This window comes from Lycorma delicatula, chromosome 7 (genome assembly GCF_047948215.1).
Source record: "Lycorma delicatula isolate Av1 chromosome 7, ASM4794821v1, whole genome shotgun sequence".
NCBI classification, from domain to species: domain Eukaryota; kingdom Metazoa; phylum Arthropoda; class Insecta; order Hemiptera; family Fulgoridae; genus Lycorma; species Lycorma delicatula.
The window spans coordinates 8944134-8960934 of record NC_134461.1 but is presented as its reverse complement, the minus strand read 5'-3'; the positions used below and the strand labels follow the sequence as shown (position 1 = coordinate 8960934).

General features: G+C 32.6%; 1 protein-coding gene across 1 annotated transcript in view; it reads right to left on the bottom strand.

Moving 5' to 3' along the window:
- Positions 1–16801, bottom strand: part of LOC142327936 (uncharacterized) — a 66490-nt gene that overhangs the window by 1766 nt on the left and 47923 nt on the right. Inside the window, exons 7-8 of the mRNA XM_075371327.1 lie at positions 15631–15797; positions 10281–10821 (exon numbers count right to left, since the gene is read on the bottom strand). The gene's annotated coding sequence lies outside the window, so the exon portion shown is untranslated. The remainder of the gene's footprint in view (positions 1–10280; positions 10822–15630; positions 15798–16801) is intronic.

Sequence of the window (16801 nt, the reverse complement as noted above, 5' to 3'; positions counted from 1 at the left end):
CATATTTTGCTCAATTTTCAACCTATTTGGTTGAAAATATTATTTCTAAAATCAACAAACTATGTTTCATAAACACAAAGCAAAAAAAAAAATTTCACTAATAAAAAACGCAGTAGAAATGCAAAAAAAAATTCTGCAATTAAATTATTGTAATTTTTGTACCTTTCAATTTTTTTGTTGTTACAAACATAAAAAATATCCAATCGTAACTGTTTTTTTTTGTCAGAATCTGTTAAATCTCTTTAATATACTGTAATTTTTTTCACAAGAGGGTAACATAAGACTATGAAGGGAGGCAATCAGATACAAACATATTTTCGCGGAGCGCTAATCAACCGCAGATCATTGTGATGGCAAAAGGTTAAGAACAAGCTTCACGGTGTGCCTATGGCACACCTCCGCAGCTAGGACCTCCTGGCGGATTACCCTGGCAGGCGGCATCTCGGAATGGGAGAATTAGGTGCCCAAAATTGATTACCTCTTGTGTAAAATATTTTATTTTGAATGATGAAAATCGATATAACGAAAGTTAACGCTTAAAAAATTTAACTCTAGAAATTGATACTAATGAATCGGGATTTTCTGCTAGTGATCGGTACATTCTGGTGCCTACGTTTTGGTTATAGTTCATTACTTTATGAAGAAAAACAATTGCATAAATAAAAAATATATATAAAAAAAATGTTTTTAAAACACCACTATTAAATTAGGCACACTAAAAGGTAAAAAATAGTTTTTGGACGATATTCAGGACATCCTAAAACTATTACCTTTTAGTGCATCTAATCTAATAGCAGTGCTTTAAAATTTATTTTTAAATATTTCTTATTTTCTACTTTTAGAATATTTAATGTAAGAGTGGTTTTTAAAATGTTTTTTTTTTATTTTCTACTTTTTAGTCTTCATAAGTTTATACTTTACAGCTGCACTAGAACACAGGTTTGGGTGTATTTAGTGAAAGATCAGATCAGTATGTTTTATGATGGATGAGTGCAATCAAAACATAGGGTTGAATGATTTAATTTCCAGATAACTACGATCTGGTCGATCAAGAGTGTAGTTGATGTGTAAAACAGTTAGGGCTTGACCTGCTGATAGACACACCATTTGAATCGTGAAAATCGGACGAGTAGCTGGCAAGATATTACAGTAATATCTTTCCAGTTCACACCCCTTTTATTTATTTATTTTTATTTTTATTTTTATTTATTCACACCCCTTTCCCAGTTTCCAAATGGCACCCCACAGGCGCTTGAAAATATCATCCGACGGGTACCACTGGGAGCGAATAGGTTAACACATCCAGGGGGTAGAAAATTTTACAGAGCACCAGGACTGATGTTTTCAAGATATTTGTGATTTTCATCTGAAAATTCGGAACCGGTTAAAAAGTACTAAATTTTAACAAAAATTCTATATATATATAAATATTGGTAAATGGCCTGCACAAAAATGTACGAACTAAAATGTAATCACATTAATAGAAATTTTCAGAAATCACGGTTTAATCTCCAAATCGATTTATTTTATGAGAAAACCTAATTAATTAAAAACATGGAAGCATCCAGACTGGAGAAAAGGTGAATACCAGTTGGATCACGTCTGTATGGATAAATCTGTATATAAAGAGATTCAAAATGTTAAAGTATTAAATGGAACAGATACCGGATCTGATCATTATTTAGTTAAAATCAAAATAAAATTTACGCCAACAAAACGGAAATTAAACAAAAAGAATAAACCAAAAAGAGAATATGATTCTAGCGGATTAATTGGAAATTCTAATTATAAAAATTAAACTGAAATTCTTGTAGAATCTGATTTGGATAAAATTATTCCAAAATTAAAAGATATCGCAAAAAAGGTTTCACCTATAAATCCTAGGAAAAACACCAGTGGTGGAACGAAAATTGCAATAAAGCCATAACAGATAGGCATAATGCTTGGTTGAAATTTCAAAGCGATAAATCTGATGAATCTTATTGTAATCTTATTAATCAATGAAAAATCGCATACAAAATTATTCATAATGTAAAGAGACAAAATCAAAATAATTTAATTAATCAAATTGAACAGGACTGTAATAAAAATAATTCTAAAAGTTACTATAAACTGTTTTATAATCGGTTACAAAAATACGATGCTCCGACATTAACGCTTAAGGATAAATCTGGTAAAATTGCACTTAATAATAAAGAAAACGCGTAAATCCTTGCAGAAGCTTTTAATAAGCTTTTGAACTGCGAAGAACCAAAAGATTTACTTAAATAAGTGTTAATAGAGAAATTGAAATGCCAGAATCAAACAGAAAACCGCCGACTTATAAAGAAGTAGAAAATGCACTTAAAGAACTTAAAAATAATAAAGCAAGCGGAGAAGAGCAAACAGTTGCAGAAATTTGGAAAAATGCAGGAGAATCACTTAAGAAATCTTTGCATAATTCTCTGGGAATCCGAAGAACTTCCAGAACATTGGACGACAGCTATTATACATCCTTTGCACAAAAAAGGCGACAAGACAAATCCAGACAATTATCGTGGAATTTCGTTATAGGATTGTATGTATAAAATTTTATCTAGAATTATTTACAATAGAATTAAGGACCGACTAGAAAGTGAGCTAGGCGATTACCAAGGTGGTTTTCGGCCTTGGCGCAGTTGTCCAGATGAAATTATTACTTTGAAATTACTTATAGATATTTATAATAGAAAGCAAAAACAGATGATTATTTCTTTTATCGATTTAAAAAAAGCGTACGATCGCATACATAGGCCTTCGATGTTAAAAATTCGGAGAAATCTCAGATTGGATCCTAAATAGGTAAATATTATCGGTTTAACATCGACAAATACAAAATCTAAAGTGAAGTTTCGTGGCGAATTTTCCAAACTTTTTTACATAAAATCCAGACTGAGACAAGGCAATGGACTTTCGCCTTTATTATTTAATTGTGCACTAGAATTTCTGATGCGCGGAAAATATAAAAAATATTCACATATGATACAAAAGAGATAACTTAAATTTAAATCGCCTAGGATTTGCCGACGACTTAGCTTTATTAGCTAATAGTATCGCAGAAGCCAGAATACAAATAACAAGTACAGAAAAACTTGCGAATAAACTTGGACTTAAAATTTCTTATGAAAAGACTAAAATGATGGCTATAGATCCTTTAGTTATTAATTCTGCAAATATTAATGGAAACAAAGTAGAACTTGTAGAAAAATTTAAATATCTTGGAGAGATCATTACTTGTAATTTTAACGAAAAACAAAATCGGACCGAAAGAATTAATAAATTATTTAAAGTGCTACTAGTAACCAAAAATACTTACAACAAAAAATCGCTCTCGATCAACACTAAAATTAGACGTTACAAAACTGCGGTTAAACCGGTAATTACTTACGCGAGCGAGACTTTATTTAGATTAAATCAGAAAAATAGGACTGAACCTTTGCTTAAAGTTGAACGCAGGATTCTTAGAACCTGCATAAACAAAAAATATAAACGCGAAAATCAGTACAGATTATTACCTAATAAATTTCTGTATGAAAACTTGGAATCCTTAATCGATACTATGAAAAAGAAGCGAATTTCTTTCTGTTCACACTTATTACGATTACGGCAGGATAGGATTACTAAGAGAATTATCGATCGATTTTGGTTTTCAAAAAATCCGGCGTTATGGATCAAAGAAATTAAAGAAGACGTGCGAGAATTAAATTTGACTTACAAAGATTTACTTAATAAATCCAAAAAATTAAAATTTGTTATTAAAGATCCGAATACAGACTTTAAAGTAACAACTTTTAATTATACAAAAAGGATTTATTCAGAAGAGGATCGTAAAGCGAGATCTTTAAGAATGACTAAATATTGAGAGAAAGTAAACGCTAACAACTTAAAGGCCATAAGATCGGCAAAAGAGACTTCAATTATTCTGACTAAAGTGGTCCTTTGCGGCCTTAAAAGTAAAAAAAAAGAAAAGTATACACCTCACCACCGCAAGACATGTACTAACGAATCAGGATTTTCCGCTACTGATTAGTACATTCCAGTACTAAACTAAGGGGGCTATGCACATACAAATGCCATTTCATAGGGTAGGATATGCCATCAGTTAAGCAATAACCTCTATCTATACACAGGAAAAAAAAAATAAATTGTGATCTATAGCTGTTATAACAGATTTATTAGCTATCAAGTTAAAATTAAAAATTCTTGAATATATGTATGCAAAAAAAACACATTTTAGAATGAAATTTATTTAAATAAACAAGAATTATATTAATCAAGTTTTTTACACCCATTACTTATTCAAAATATTGTTGGTAAAATTACAGAATTAACAGCCTCAGTACCAATATATTTTCTACTAAAATATGTTATTACCGATATTGTAATTGTTGAAGATAACCTCCAGTTAGATGTCTTAATTATTACAACAATTCCTGATGACAGTAACCGAAATCATCGGTTCTGAATTACGTGCCTGCTTTGAAAGTATTTTACAATATACTTTTACTGTGATTGTACCAGCCCAGTAAAACCTACCACCAAGATACTTTTTTATCCCAGAAAACAGCTGCCATGATCTTCAAATCTGACTGGGTTTGCCTGAATAGATATAAAAATATTAACTTTTCCTCTCTTGTAACGGTTCAAAAATGCACAACCAGATCGCATCCTTTGATTTTTGCCCTTTGACAGGTATCGGGAAAAATTTTCAGCTCTCATCTTGTACACAGTTTAAAATGGAAATTTTGTATAAAAAAAAAAAAAATCACAAAATGTGTGAAAATTACGTTGCAAGAACATTACCTATAAAATGTTGGTTTTCAAAATTTTTGAGAAATACAAAATCAAAATGTTGTAAATAGTTTGAAAATTGTCTTGAGCCTATTTAAAAATTTATGTCCTTCAATAAGACCCTGAGGGTAATTTTAATAATTTTCAAAATTTTAATAATCAATTTATCATAAAAAATATATTTATACTATGTTGTCCCATGCTCTCAGTAGCCAGTTACCAAATTTTTTTTCCTTTTTTACGTAAATATAATTTCTTTTGTTTCTTAAAGTGTTAAATATGATGAGACCAAAATCTAATAGAAATTTAAAAATTAGTAAAGAATTAAAATTAAAGAGAAGTTGAGAAGCAAAACTCAATGATCCGGATAAATGACAACAAGAAAAGGAAAATTAATCGAAAAGATATTTCAAGAGGCGATTTATAAAGAAAAATAACAAAACATAAATAGTGATTTAACTACACAAGAGTGATAACCAAAACAAAAATTTGAATACAGTAATAAGAGGTCAAGAAAAAGGAAAAAAATAAAAAGATTTCAAGAACCGATGAATAAAACTCCGCCTACAAGTGATGAAAAAAGAATAAAATAATTTACCTAGTGACCAGAACATGTTAGTATCAGGTGGATGGAAGCGTATATGTAAAGATTGATTAAAGATCTATAGAATGATAAGAAAAGAACAAGATCAGCAAGAAATCTGAGAAATTTTATAGGCTATTTAGAAAAAAAATTAGAAGGTAATATGATGCTGCCTACAAGTGGAATGTATAGTAATTCTTTTTTGTCTTCAGTCATTTGACTATTTTGATGCAGCTCTACAAGATTCCCTATCTAGTACTAGTCGTTTCATTTCAGTATACCCTCTACATCCTACATCCCTAACAATTTGTTTTACATATTCCAAACATTGCCTGTCTGCACAATTTTTCCCCTCTACCTGTCCCTCCAATATTAAAGCGACTATTCCAGGATGCCTTAATATGTGGCCATAAGTCTGTCTCATCTTTTAACTATATTTTTCCAAATGCTTCTTTCTTCATCAATTAGCCGTAACACATCTTCATTTGTCACTTTTATCCACCAGTCTGATTTTTAACATTCTCCTGTAGGACCACATTTCAAAAGCTTCTAATCTTTTCTTCTCAGGTACTCTGATCGTCCAAGTTTCACTTCCAAATAAAGCTACACTCCAAACATATACTTTCAAAAATCTTTTCCTGATATTTAGATTGATTTTTGATGTAAACAAATCTGAAGGCTCATTTCGCCACTGCTATTCGGCATTTTATATCGCTCCTACTTCATCCATCTTTAGAAATTCTATAATTCTACTTTCATTTCGGTATACCCCCTACATCCTACACCCTTAACAATTTGTTTTACATATTCCAAACATTGCCTGTCTGCACAATTTTTCCCCTCTACCTGTCCCTCCAATATTAAAGCGACTATTCCAGGATGACGTAATATGTGGCTTATAAGTCTGTCTCTTCTTTTAACTATATTTTTCCAAATGCTTCTTTCTTCATGAATTTGCAGCAACACTTCATTTCACTTTATCCACCGATCTGATTTTTAACATTCTCCCATATCACTGCATTTCAAAACCTTCTAATCCTTCTTAGGTATTTAATCCTTCTTAGGTATTATATGGAAGTGAATAGATTCACTTCCATATAAAGCTATGCTCCAAACATATACTTTCAAAAATATTTTCCTGGCGTTTAAATTAATTTTTGATGTAAACAAATTATATTTTTGACTGAAAGCTCGTTTCGCCTGTGCTATTTGGCATTTTATATCATTCCTGCTTCGTCCATCTTTAGTAATTCTACTTCCCAAATAACAAAATTCTTCTATCTCCATAATCTTTTCTCTTCCTATTTTTACATTCAGTGGTCCATCTTTGTTATTTCTACTACATTTCATTACTTTCGTTTTATTCTTGTTTATTTTCATGCGGTAGTTGTTGCGTAGTACTTCATCCATATCGTTCACTGTTTCTTCTAAATCTTTTTTACTCTCAGCTAGAATTACTACACCATCAGCAAAATGTAGCATCTTTATCTTTTCACCTTGTACTGTTACTCTGGATCTAAATTGGAATGTATAGATGATCATGTAAAAAGGATGTACCATTTTAAAATTTCAAAATTACTGCAACAAAAATTCAAAAGCGTACATTTTGTGATCACAAAATAGGAAATTATATAGCAAAATATTTTTAATTTTCAAAACGTGAGGAGCATGTATGTTGTGAAAAGGTATGTGCAATAATCTGTATAGATGTGTTTTCAATATTTTTTATTTTGCATATTTATATGCTTAGTGTAATTTTAGTAAATGTAAATGTTACAAGATATAGTTTTATTAGTTTTCAACTTTTTTTCATAAAATTACAGAAACATATGGTATCTTTTATTTAAAAATATAAAGTAGATTGTTTTGCTTGTATATAAATTTTTTTTTTTTCAAAAAAACTTAAGTATAAATGACAGTAAACAAAAAAAATCTTTTGAATAATTGGTATGAAAGTTTCAGAAGTAACCATAAACATCCCAACACCATAGGAGGAAGACACCCACCTTGTGATGTTACTGGTCGCCACACCACCCCCTCCGTTTCAAGTCCTGAGAGGCTTTACCGGAGGTCGTCTTTAGAGCCTCTAACTGATTACATCTCACAGTAATCAGCCAGGTCTCGGTCAGAATGCCACCGATGTAAATGCCTTGGCAGACATTTGCATGAATAAGATGCAAATCAAATTTCGCCTTCACGTACGTCTCAAACGGATATCTTCACATCCAACCTAACATGATTCCCTCAAACCATAGACAACTTGGTATACTATAGATTTCAAAATTTAATTTTTTGGTTCTACATAAAGTTCGCTTTTGTTTTTGGTAAATTAATAATCTAAGGCAGGATAAAAGCACCATAAAATTTTCCTGAATAAATTAAAAAAAGTTTATTAAACAAATGTTTTATGCTAAAACTTCCACTAAGAATGATGACTCCAGTAACAAAATGGAACTTGAAGTAAACAAAATACATGATTTAATGTCTAGTAATTTGAATATTCCTAAACAAAATTTGTTACTATGAAAGGAAATTTAAGGTGTTTTGAAAATATAAGTAAGTGAGAAATACTATGAGTAATAAAAACAGGATGCATATTATTCCAGAAAGAATCCAACAGGGGAATTCAAAATACTTTACTAACGTATATATTTTTTCAAAAATAACATTATGTAAATAATGAAAAAAAAAAATTATACAGGCTTAATTTGCTTTTGGATGTGAAATGTTGACAGATGCCATTATTATGATGGAAGCTAAGAAGATCTGGGCCTGACAAGAGAGAGCTTTAGAGGTTATATAAGAAAAGAAACTAAACAGATCGAGGGAAAGATTATCATTTAATTTAAAAACTACATAGAGATTAAGCTAATTGGGCTGTGTGAAGAGATTGATGGAGCCAAAATAGTGAGAGTTATACCTAAGAGAAAGATTGACTAAAATAAGAAGGAGCAGCTGCTCGAGAAAGATGGATGATTGATGTTGTAGATGATATAATAGTGATGGATGCTAGGAGATTGAGAGAATTGATTGAAGTTTCTCGAAGAGGGTTATGGAGGAGGTCAAAACCCACCAATATTTATAGTATCGAACAAAGAAGAAATGAAAAATAGCCCTTGCAGGGTACGAGAAGTGATAGACCTGAGCTGGTTGCAGCAAAGGGGGAGACATAACTATTAACTTTTTTTTTATTCAATGTTGCGTGGAGTGCAGATGGGTGTACTTATCCCTCTCCTGGTAGTGGAGACTGCCACGACTAGTGGTGATGAAGCTGACGAATGAGACGGTTGGGAAGAGTAGACTTTTATTAATTATGTATTCTGTATGGGTGTGTTACTAGGCTTAACTGCGTTTTCCTGATGGCGGCTAAGTGGTGGTGTGAGAGTGAGTGTGTGTTTTTTATTACTTGTGTTGTGTCCTGCGGATGGGTGAGAAAAAAAAAATTACAGGGGGCGAATCGTGGTCGCCGTGCAGGACCAGGGAGGCAGCCTGGATGCAGAGGACGCTTTGGCTCCTTCATATGCAAGAATGAAGGTCAGTTGGGGTGCTCCGATGATGCATTTGGGACCCTCAGGTGTGAGAGGGGGACGCGGCGGTTTGCCGGCTTCGCGCAAGGCATAGCCGGCAACCTAGTGTAGGGACGGGAAGGGTAGCCTCTCAGTGGAGGAATGTAGTGGTCGTACAGAAGGGAGGGCTACTGCATCTTGATGAAACTGAGAGGACCCTGATGGGACGCCAAAGGAAAGGTAAGACAGGGGGGCAGTCGACTGCCACAACACTTGACATTCCTGCGCATAGCCTAACGGCGGAGGCCGGTTATGTTTAATCAGAAATTAAGCAATGTACTGTATATATACATAAAAATTAAACAGACTTACCCACAATATGGTAGTGGAGACTGGGTTTGGGCAAAGCTGATGTAAGCTTGCTCTGCCAAAATCTTGCACTGTTCTGTGCAACCGGTCACTTAAGCCTTCACAGGTAGTGTTCCTTTGGTGTGTCCATATTGAAGCACTTACTGCTGCAGGTAAGCCCTGAGACTTCGGTATAGACGGTCAGGCAGTACCTGACTCCCTGGTTAAATCTGTGGGTAGCAGCTCACAAAGGGAACCCAGGCAGGATCAGTGATCTGGTGCATGCCCAACTGCATCTTCATCTGCACCTTGCAACACCATGATTGGAGTCTTTTGTGAATGATGGTCGATGTTCTGCCTGTCTTTGGGTTCAGCGCGCTCTATTGCGAGCGGCTGACAAGTTAAACACTCGGTAAGATGAGGTTGAGGTGTACGGATCGTGTGGACTTTTTGTGATGGACATGAGTGTTGGCTTGATTATTCCCTCTTGTGGGTCATAAATAGTTATATTTCATTATTTGTTTGCAATTTACTTACAGACGATTTATATTATCACATATGTTAATTTACGATTCTATATTCCGATGTTTTTATAATAAGTACTTCAATTAGTTTACAGTAATAAATGTATGCCTTTCATGCATCCAGTGATTTAATACAGTACACCTTTAGAATAATTACCTTGCGTATCCAAATGCCTTTTCTTAATTCCACAGTTTCTATGCCAGAGGGTCAACACAAAATACCTCGTCCTGCAGAGCTTTTTGTTTTTACAAGCGAAGTGATGAAGAGTGTAGAATTCATCGATGAAGAAAAGACAGAATGAAACAAGTTTTGACCGGATTAGTATAGTGATGCCAATTATAAAACCCTAAAAATCATTTTTCTTATAAAAAAATTTATCTGTTATACCTGATCCATTTATAAAAATATAGAAAACTGATAAACTTGAGCAACTTTATATATAAACAGAAATATTAAGAATCAGCATTAAATATTAATAATTAATAACATATAAAATATTTAATACTTACTTAAAATATTATTTTTTCTTTTACACAGTAAAACTTCAGTCATAAACTTCATTGTAATTCAGTATTTTTTAAAGCATTAAAAATTATAATATCCAAGTAGCTGATTTACAGGACAGAGTTTAGAATTAATGCGATTTCCTTCCTTCATTTACTTATTTTTTTCTTTCTATCAGATGAATTTTTTTTGTTTGAAACAGAAGAAGATCTACTATCAGAATGTTCAGAAGAAGAAGGTGAATCTTGAGAAGACTCTGTCTCTGGTTGCCTAAGCAGGATACTGGAACTAACTGGAATAACATTTGTATCCATAGATGGAATTTTATGTAATAATTTCATACTTGACCTTGGGAGTTCTTTGATTTGTTTGACTACTTTTCGAACATCCAAGATATAAGTATCTATACAAGAGGTGAAAGCAGCATCAATGATTCTTTGTGGTATCCATCCTTTAATATCAGTGTTTATTAGCCATCTGAGTTCACAATTAGAACCATGACCAAGCAGTGGTGAAATTACAAAACATCCTGGACCATTTTCGGCTCTGAAATAATATAAAATAGTTTTGTTTTAATTACAATCAAAAATAAAATTATTCATCTTAAACATTTTTATAACAGTTTAAAAAAATAGTACAAATTTTCAAGAAATATGGACTATCAGATCACTGTTTGATGCGCATAAAAATAAATCATGTAAATCGACGTTCAGAAAATTAAAAATGTTAACTTATCTAGGTGTTTATGTATATGAAAGTGTGCAATCTTTGTTAAACAAAAATCAATTATTCTTAAAAAAAATAACAATATTTACCTCTACCAACCTGTAAAATGAACTCTTTTTATAGAACTGAATACGATAATTTAACTTCCAAGAAGGGGTTTATTTTGCTCCCATTGCATTTTGAATAAATTACTGAACCATTTAAAAAATACTTTGTATCAATTTATTTAAAATACAATTAAACATATATCTTTTACAGAAACAATATTACTGTTAATAGATTAAAGAAAAAAGTAATAATTAAAAATCCGATGTGGACATCACATGACTTCCTTGTACACTGATTAAATTACACATACACATTTTTAAAAGAACACAAAATTTGATCTCACTAATAACTTCTGATTTTTTTACATATTTTTTTAAATTTTTTGTTATTATTATTATTATTATTAAATTATTAATTACTCTAAAATCTTTCTACAATCACGGGTTAATAATTATTAATAAATCAATATTAAGTTAAAAAAATAAATTAAAGAACAATGTTAAAAAAAAGGAGATGAAAACTGATTCAAACCGATATGCTTGTAAGATCACTTGTAAGATCCAAATATTTCATTAATTAAAATTTTATTTAGCTATAACTCTGGAACCAATGAAAATAAGTACCGCTAGTAATATATCGTTGAAAAGCTCTCAATGAAAGCTTATTACTGCAGTTATGAAAAAGTTAAAAATCCAAATTACAAGTTCTATATCCGAAATTTCAACATCCTACAGCTAATCATTTTTGAGTTATACGAGATACGTACATATGTACATGCAGAGGTTATGCCAAAACTAGTGAAAATAGATTCAGGGATGGTCAAAATGAATATTTCCATTGAAATCTGAAATTTTTCACGATCACAATACTTCCTTTACTTCGTACAAAGAAGTAAAAATAAATAACAACTTATCTTCTGCATTCTGTTCAATGTGTTCTTAAGCACGTGCTCAAAATAGTTTTCAATAGCAGCTTCTAAATTTGGGACTATTTTGTAGTAATTTGTTTTATATTTAATGTATTTAACTTAACATTATTTCACGTGTTTGTATTTAAATAATTAATATGGAGTTTAAAAATGAAAGCCATTTGGAAATGCCAAAAACTGAATCATAAAAGCTTTGCGTGATCCAACAGGGTCCAGTTGCAAATAATAATAATAATAATATGGACTTTAAACACATCCATTTTGACCTGATTATGTCTTTAGAAGGAATGGTAATGAATTTAACTTTCATATATTTTTGTTAGTAGTTCCCTTCTCTAGCTTCACAGATCCAACCAATTACAACCAACTTTTGGGTAATAACAGGTCTTCGATCTGGAAATAATGTAAGCTATCTTAAACTGCATTATCTAGAAGAGGGGAACTACATTGAGGAGCAAAATAAAAAAATTACACTATTTTCAAATTTTAATTATGTTATCCTATAAAATGATAAAAAAGAAACACCTTTTACCTTTTTTGAGTTTTGAAAAAAATTCATTGTACTCGAGACATAAGTGAAAAATGTGCTCAGCAAAAGGAAGCAGGAACGCATCGTGACTAGCACATACATGCTTTATACACATATACAAATAATCGAGTAGTACATACGCATGTACAAATTTCTATTTTAACAGAACGTTTCTAAAATTAAAAAAAAAAAAAAAACTTATACCAGCACCATATCAAGATGACTAGTATATTAAATGGTTAAGTTATGGAAACAAAAACGCACTAAATAAAATAATTACTTAAAAAATAAAAACCCTGACTACTAATTATACACTCTACCTAGAAAAATTTGTTAATTTTTTTTTTTGTTAAAAAATAGATAAACAAGTTTTCCTTTCTTTTCTTATAGGCATAATTTAGTCAGCAAAATGAAATGTAATATTACTTCATTTTATGTTGTATTTGGGTGCGCCTGATAGTCTTAACAAAGTGAAGGCTATTAAAGTCACCATCTCATGTAGCCTTCACTTACACCTGACTGCAACATAAAATGTAGAAGTAATATTAAATTTCACATCGCTAACTAATTTACATATCCTGAAAATATGCCTGTAAAAAAAGAAAGAATAACTGGTTTATCTATTTTTTGTTTCGTTTTCATAATTATTCTAAGTAGTTGTGTAGAATTATTATTTACCATGTGAACACCTTCAAAGCTGAAAATAATATAGAGAATATATGGACCTGTTTTTGAAATAGGAACATGGAGGATAGGAAGAAATCAGGAAATAGAGGGAATACTGCAAGACAAAAAATTGTAAGGGTAATAGTCACAAAGAATTGGTTGGCTGGGTCACTTGGAAAGAATGACAAAACAGATATTGCAACAAGGGATAACGGATAGAGGAACAAGACTAGGACTAGGAGAAGAGGCAGGCCAAGAACATGCTGGCTCCACAATTCCAACCCCATAGGGGAGAAGACACCCACCTTGTGATGTTACCGATCACCACACCACCCATTTCGAGCCCAGAGGGGCTTTACCGGAGGTCGACTTTAGACCTTCTAACTGATCGTCCTTAGACCCTCTCACAGTCATCAGCCAGGCCTCGGTCAGGATGCCACCGATGTAAATGCCTCAGCTGACATTTGGATCAGTAAAATACAGATCAAATTTTGCCTTCATGTAGGCCTCAAACAGAGATCTACACACCCACCCTATCTGATTCCCTCAAACCAACTAACCGAAACGATGGACCCTGTGCCTTCTCCAAATTTGACAGCACCGTTTGTGACTGTGAATGCCTCAGAAAAACAAACAAGTTGAAAGTTAATCAATGCTATACTCATACCAATCAAAAATATGTTTTACGCAACACAGAATTCACATCTACACCCAAATAAGTTGACCAAATTAAGTCGCCTAACAAAGGGAATGTAATCTCATTCCGGCCGTGCAGGAGTCAGGGACAAATCCTGTACCCTTACCTGGTCCCATCATGAAGCCTTATGCGGCATTACCAAGTCATGACTGCCACCGGCAGAACAAAGCCACGCCCCTGGTCACACAGCCACCCCAATCAAATCATAAACGATACCAATATAACCATGGCACGATGCCAATGCGCCTCTTTGCCGGATACCCTAGCCAACCGGGATCCTGCCACAATCAAATAGCTTGACTAAACTCCTTCTGCAGACCTACACACCACAAGGGCATGAAGAAAATCAGTCACTATAGACCACTCCTTGCAGATCATCCAGTTCATATGGAGATCCAGAAAGGAATGTATTCTCTCAAGTTCCCTAACAGCTCATGAACATTTGACCTCATATCGGGGACAGACATAGAGGACGTAGTCCACTGTATCATCAGTCCCACAATCCGGGCATTGATTTGAATCCACCAAACAAAACTTAGCAAAACTCGCCTGAAAGGCACCATGTCCGGAGAGAAACTGTGTGATATACCGATTTGGGGATATCCATCCAATCACACTTAAATCAGATACTATAGGAAACATACCATGCATGTAGCGACCTATGGGGAATTCGTCCCACCTGACCTGCCAAATGGAAGGCCATGGTCTTCAATCTCCAACTTTCATTCTGACGTCAATAGGTTATTTACCTTGGAAATGCAGCATTCTCCTTATGCTCATTAACCACTCCAGCTATAACACAGACTGCCTCCCATGAGACTGTTGTATAATAGCCAGCAAGAGGAGTCGCTGGGCCTGCAGCAAAATGGCCATGCAATACCTAAAAACCAAGCGGTGAGCCCAGACAAGGGCAGCATACAGCATAATAAGTTTGCTGACACCTTTGTAAAGGATACGCATGGTACGGTAATTCAATCCCCAATCCCCAATCATTACCCCCCCCCCCCATGGGGGGTAATTCAATCCCCAATGATTGACTCTATGGATTCCATTAAAAGCATCAGCAGCCGTTTTTGCAACATACTGTAGATATTCCTTGAACCAAAAATTCTCATCAAGGATAACACCCAGGTACTTTTGAGCCGTAATGTACTGAATGGAGACCAGCCATCCGAACCCGGATTCGTTGGGAAGTAGCCAATCGGCCCTTAAGCAACATCATTGTGGTTATCTCTGGGCTCGCTCCAGGCTGTAATAAAGGATCTGAGAGCGATGAGGGTGAAAAGATGGAGAGAGGAGGCAAGAAACAGGGAAGATTAGAGACGAATCATGGAGGAGGCCAAAGCCTATGCCGAGCTGTAGTGCCAGAAGAAGAAGTATAAAATTAGTAGTTGGGATTTTTGTTTTTTAATAAAAATTTTATTTACCTTATAATTTGGTTTTATATTTGTAATTTCTCTTATACTGTTATTATTCAGTAACAGTCTGAAATACCACAATTATGATCAGTAGAATCTAGAAACACTATCTTTAAACTTCTCATAATTAAAATAAATTGAATTAACTTGCAAAGATGTCGTAATTATTATTAGACTTTTGTAAGAAAACTGTTACAATCAGGATTTATTTTATTCCACTATAAATTATACTAATAAAAAAATAATTACGATGTAAAATAAAACAAACTTGAAATTGAGTAGTAAGAAATTAAAAACTATAGATATGGTTAATAAATATAAAATATAAATAGTTTTTACAAACCTAACATTGTTTATCTTCAGGAACTAAAGTGTTTCAATTGAAACAGAAGCTATAACAAAGGAAGTACCTACAGCAGCTCTATGTCGTAACACAACAAAATCTCTGGATTTTACAGGTCCTCTTTTAGTAGATACTGTATATGCTATATCAGTATGAGTATCCAAAGTCTATAATGAAAAACAGATAGAAGGAACATATAAAATGATTATTTCAAGAAAAAGTTAACACAAATGTAGTGGTAATAAAATGACAAATCTATATTTCATACAACTTGGTGTTTGATATTACTGTGTTACTGTAGTCAAAAAAGAAAAAAATTCAAGAAAATATCACAATTAGAATCATGAATAATTCTGTATAAAAAAGATAAAACAACAGTTGAATGTTATTTTCAGTTTTCTTTTCACAGACATGAAAAAAAAAGTTATTCAAAAAAGTAAAATTTAGAAAGTTATAAAAAAATAAGCAATGGCGATAAAAATTAATTTAGAGTTCATCTAAATACGGTTTTTAAAATTGCCATAAAAAATCACATTCTGGATTTTTTTTGGAAAAGAAGCACATTTGTGGATTTGGTAGGAGATTTGCAATAAATCTGTTATCATTACAATAATTCGTACAAACAAATTCAACTTTAACAACTTGAAATCTAAATAAATTAATATGAAAATATTTTAGATTTAAAAAGTTGGAAATGCATGAAACTGGAATCTTTAATTCAAGTACAGTATCAACTGAACATCCTGCTGCAAGCAGTTAAATATGAATTTTTTCCTTGCTAAGAAAGGTTCATCAAATATTTAATAAATACAAATATTTTTATTTAATTAGTAAACTTAAAATTCAAAGAATAACAATAAATATAAATAAACACGTCATATATCTTTATCACTGGTTCATAAATAAGATTTATATAAATTACTGGAGGTAAAAGATTATAGATGTAGAAGAATTTTGTTATTTGGGAAGTAGAATTACTAAAGATGGACAAAGCAGGAGCGATATAAAATGCTGAATAGCACAAGCGAAACGAGCCTTCAGTAAGAAATATAATTTGTTTACATCAAAAATTGAACAATCGGAGTATCTGAGAAGAAAAGATTAGAAGCTTTTGAAATGCGGTGCTATAGGAGAATGTTAAAAATCAGATGGGTGGATAAAGTGACAAATG